We start from the raw sequence: 6,000 nt of genomic DNA on the forward strand, positions 1-6,000 counted from the left end.
AGCTGAGATGTGAACTTTTTGTTTTCAAATTTACAATTGAGTATGCAAATGTATTAGCCGTGTAAAAACTGTTATAAATACAAATTCTGAAGTGGATACAGGCATTATTAGCTGAGTTGTGAACTTTTTGTTTACAAATTTACAATTGAGTATGCAAATGTATTAGCCTTGAAAAAACTAATATGAATACAAATTCTGAAGTGGATACAGGCATTATTAGCTGCGCTGTGAACTTTTTGTTTACAAATTTACAATTGAGTATGCCGTGTAAAAACTAATATAAATACAAATTCGGAAGTCGATACAGGCATTATTAGCTGAGCTGTGAACTTTTTGCTTACAAATTTACAATTGAGTATGCAAATGTATTAGCCGTGTAAAAACGAATATAAATACAAATTCTGCCGTGGATACATGCATTATTAGCGGAGTTGTGAACTTTTTGTTTACAAATTTACAATTGAGTATGCAAATGTATTAGCCATGTAAAAACTTATATAAATACAAATTCTGAAGTGGATACAGGCATTATTAGCTGAGTTGTGAACTTTTTGTTTACAAATTTACAATTGAGTATGCAAATGTATTAGCCTTCTAAAAACTAATATAAGTACAAATTCTGCCGTGGATACATGCATTATTAGCGGAGTTGTGAACTTTTTGTTTACAAATTTACAATTCAGTATGCAAATGTATTAGCCATGTAAAAACTAATATAAATACTAAATTCTGAAGTGGATACAGGCATTATTAGCTGAGTTGTGAACTTTTTGTTTACAAATTTACAATTGAGTATGCAAATGTATTAGCCTTATAAAAACTAATATAAGTTCAAATTCTGCCGTGGATACATGCATTATTACCTGAGTTTTGAACTTTTTGTTTACAAATTTCATTATTAGCTGAGATGTGAACTTTTTGTTTACAAATTTACAATTGAGTATGCAAATGTATTAACCATGTAAAAACTAATATAAATACAAATTCTGAAGTGGATACAGGCATTATTAGCTGAGTTGTGAACTTTTTGTTTACAAATTTACAATTGAGTATGCAAATGTATTAGCCTTGTAAAAACTAATATAAATACAAATTCTGCCGTGGATACATGCATTATTAGCGGAGTTGTGAACTTTTTGTTTACAAACTCACAATTGAGTATGCAAATGTATTAGCCGTGTAAAAACTATACACATTCCTAAGTGGATACATGCATTATTAGCTGAGTTGTGAACTTTTTGTTTACAAATTTCATTATTAGCTGAGATGTGAACTTTTTGTTTACAAATTTACAATTTAGTATGCAAATGTATTAGCCGTGTAAAAACTATTATAAATACAAATTCGGAAGTCGATACAGGCATTATTAGCTGAGCTGTGAACTTTTTGTTTACAAATTTACAATTGAGTATGCAAATGTATTAGCCGTGTAAAAACGAATATAAATACAAATTCTGCCCTGGATACATGCATTATTAGCGGAGTTGTGAACTTTTTGTTTACAAATTTACAATTGAGTATGCAAATGTATTAGCAATGTAAAAACTAATATAAATACAAATTCTGAAGTGGATACAGGCATTATTAGCTGAGTTGTGAACTTTTTGTTTAGAAATTTACAATTGAGTATGCAAATGTATTAGCCTTGTAAAAACTAATATAAATACAAATTCTGCCGTGGATACATGCATTATTAGCGGAGTTGTGAACTTTTTGTTTACAAATTTACAATTGAGTATGCAGATGTATTAGCCTTGTAAAAACTAATATAAATACAAATTCTGAAGTGGATACAGGCATTATTAGCTGAGTTGTGAACTTTTTGTTTACAAATTTACAATTGATTATGCAAATGTATTAGCCTTGTAAAAACTAATATAAGTACAAATTCTGCCGTGGATACATGCATTATTACCTGAGTTGTGAACTTTTTGTTTACAAATTACATTATTAGCTGAGATGTGAACTTTTTGTTTACAAATTTACAATTGAGTATGCAAATGTATTAGCCATGTAAAAACTAATATAAATACAAATTCTGAAGAGGATACAGGCATTATTGGCTGAGTTGTGAACTTTTTGTTTACAAATTTACAATTGAGTATGCAAATGTATTAGCCTTGTAACAACTAATATAAATACAAATTCTGCCATGGATACATGCATTATTAGCGGAGTTGTGAACTTTTTGTTTACAAATTCACAATTGAGTATGCAAATGTATTAGCCGTGTAAAAACTATACACATTCTTAAGTGGATACATGCATTATTAGCTGAGATGTGAACTTTTTGTTTACAGATTTACAATTGAGTATGCAAATGTATTAGACGTGTAAAAACGAATATAAATACAAATTCTGAAGTGGATACATGTATTATTAGCTGAGCTCTGAACTTTTTGTCTACAGATTTACAATTGAGTATGCAAATGTATTAGCCATGTAAAAAATTATATAAGTTCAATTTATGCCGTGGATACATGCATTATTAGCTGAGTTGTGAACTTTTTGTTTACAAATTTCATTATTAGCTGAGATGTGAACTTTTTGTTTACAAATTTACAATTGAGTATGCAAATGTATTAGCCGTGTAAAAACTATTATAAATACAAATTCTGAAGTGGATACAGACATTATTAGCTGAGCTGTGAACTTTTTGTTTTCAAATTTACAATTGAGTATGCAAATGTATTAGCCGTGTAAAAACTATTATAAATACAAATTCTGAAGTGGATATATGCATTATTATCTGAGTTGTGAACTTTTTGTTTACAAATTTACAATTGAGTATGCAAATGTATTAGCCGTGTTAAAACTTATATAAATACAAATTCTGAAGTCGATACAGGCATTATTAGCTGAGTTGTGAACTTTTTGTTTACAAATTTACAATTGAGTTTGCAATGTATTAGCCGTGTAAAAACTTATATAAATACAAATTCTGAAGTCGATACAGGCATTATTAGCTGAGCTGTGAACTTTTTGTTTACAAATTTACAATTGAGTATGCAAATGTATTAGCCGTGTAAAAACGAATATAAATACAAATTCTGAAGTGGATATATGCATTATTATCTGAGTTGTGAACTTCTTGTCTACAGATTTACAATTGAGTAATTCAAATGTATTAGCCGTGTAAAAACTTATATGAATACAAATTCTGAAGTCGAAAAAAGGCATTATTAGCTGAGTTGTGAACTTTTTGTTTACAAATTTACAATTGAGTATGCAAATGTATTAGCCATGTAAAAAATAATATAAGTACAATTTATGCCGTGGATACATGCATTATTAGCTGAGTTGTGAACTTTTTGTTTACAAATTTCATTATTAGCTGAGATGTGAACTTTTTGTTTACAAATTTACAATTGAGTATGCAAATGTATTAGCCGTGTAAAAACTATTATAAATACAAATTCTGAAGTGGATACAGACATTATTAGCTGAGCTGTGAACTTTTTGTTTTCAAATTTACAATTGAGTAATTCAAATGTATTAGCCGTGTAAAAACTTATATAAATACAAATTCTGAAGTCGATACAGGCATTATTAGCTGAGTTGTGAACTTTTTGTTTACAAATTTACAATTGAGTATGCAAATGTATTAGCCGTGTAAAAACTAATATAAATACTAATTCTGAAGTGGATACAGGCATTATTAGCTGTGTTATGAACTTTTTGTTTACAAATTTACAATTGAGTATGCAAATGTATTAGCCTTGTAAAAACTAATATAAATACAAATTCTGAAGTGGATACATGCATTATTAGCTGAGTTGTATACTTTTTGTTTACAAATTTACAATTGAGTATGCAAATGTATTAGCCGTGTAAAAACTAATATAATTACAAATTCTGAAGTGGATACAGGCATTATTAGCTGAGATGTGAACTTTTTGTTTACAAATTTACAATTGAGTATGCAAATGTATTAGCATTGTAAGAACTAATTTAAATATAAATTCTAAAGTGGATACATGCATTATTAGCAGAGCTGTGAACTTTTTGTTTACAAATTTACATTTGAGTATGCAAATGTATTAGCCATGTAAAAACTAATATAAGTACAAATTCTACCATGGATACATGCATTATTAGCTAAGTTGTGAACTTTTTGTTTACAAATTTACAATGGAGTATGCAAATGTATTAGCCTTGTAAAAACGAATATAAATACAAATTCTGAAGTGGATACATGCATTATTAGCTAAGCTGTGAACTTTTTGTCTACAGATTTACAATTGAGTAATTCAAATGTATTAGCCATGTAAAAACTAATATAAATACAAATTCTGAAGTGGATATATGCATTATTATCTGAGTTGTGAAATTTTGTTTACAAATTTCAGTATTAGCTGAGATGTGAACTTTTTGTTTACAAATTTACAATTGAGTATGCAAATGTATAAGCCGTGTAAAAACTAATATAATATATTCAAATGTATTAGCCATGTAAAAACTAATATAAATACAAATTCTGAAGTGGATATATGCATTATTATCTGCGTTGTGAAATTTTGTTTACAAATTTCATTATTAGCTGAGATGTGAACTTTTTGTTTACAAATTTACAATTGAGTATGCAAATGTATAAGCCGTGTAAAAACTAATATAAGTACAAATTCTGAAGTGGATACAGGCATTATTAGCTGCGCTGTGAACTTTTGTCTACAAATTTACAATTGACTATGCAAATGTATTAGCCGTGTAAAAACTAATAAAAATACAAATTCTGAAGTGGATACAGGCATTATTAGCTGAGTTATGAACTTTTTGTTTACAAATTTACAATTGAGTATGCAAATGTATTAGCCGTGTAAAAACTAATATAAATACTAAATCTGAAGTGGATACAGGCATTATTAGCTGAGTTGTGAACTTTTTGTTTACAAATTTACAATTGATATGCAAATGTATTAGCCTTGTAAAAACTAATATAAATACAAATTCTAAAGTGGATACATGCATTATTAGCTGAGATGTGAACTTTTTGTTTACAAATTTACAATTGAGTATGCAAATGTATTAGCATTGTAAGAACTAATTTAAATATAAATTCTAAAGTGGATACATGCATTATTAGCAGAGCTGTGAACTTTTTGTTTACAAATTTACATTTGAGTATGCAAATGTATTAGCCATGTAAAAACTAATATAAGTACAAATTCTACCATGGATACATGCATTATTAGCTAAGTTGTGAACTTTTTGTTTACAAATTTACAATTGAGTATGCAAATGTATTAACCGTGTAAAAACTAATATAAATACAAATTCTAAAGTGGATACATGCATTATTAGATGAGATGTGATCTTTTTGTTTACAAATTTACAATTGAGTATGCAAATGTATTAACCTTGTAAAAACTAATTTAAATACTAATTCTGAAGTGGATACAGGCATTATTAGCTGAGTTGTGAACTTTTTGTTTCTAAGTTTACAATTGATTATAAAAATGTATTAGCCTTGTAAAGACTAATATAAGTACAAATTCTACCATGGATACATGCATTATTAGCTAAGTTGTGAACTTTTTGTTTACAAATTTACAATTGAGTATGCAAATGTATTAACCGTGTAAAAACTAATATAAATACAAATTCTAAAGTGGATACATGCATTGTTAGATGAGATGTGAACTTTTTGTTTACAAATTTACAATTGAGTATGCAAATGTATTAACCTTGTAAAAACTAATTTAAATACTAATTCTGAAGTGGATACAGGCATTATTAGCTGAGTTGTGAACTTTTTGTTTACAAATTTACAATTGAGTATGCAAATGTATTAGCCATGTAAAAAATAATATAAGTACAATTTATGCCGTGGATACATGCATTATTAGCTGAGTTGTGAACTTTTTGTTTACAAATTTCATTATTAGCTGAGATGTGAACTTTTTGTTTACAATTTTTACAATTGAGTATGCAAATGTATTAGCCGTGTAAAAACTAATATAAATACAAATTCTAAAGTGGATATATGCATTATAATATAAG

The sequence above is a fragment of the Drosophila kikkawai genome, unplaced genomic scaffold, assembly GCF_030179895.1.
Source record: "Drosophila kikkawai strain 14028-0561.14 unplaced genomic scaffold, DkikHiC1v2 scaffold_24, whole genome shotgun sequence".
Classification (NCBI taxonomy): domain Eukaryota; kingdom Metazoa; phylum Arthropoda; class Insecta; order Diptera; family Drosophilidae; genus Drosophila; species Drosophila kikkawai.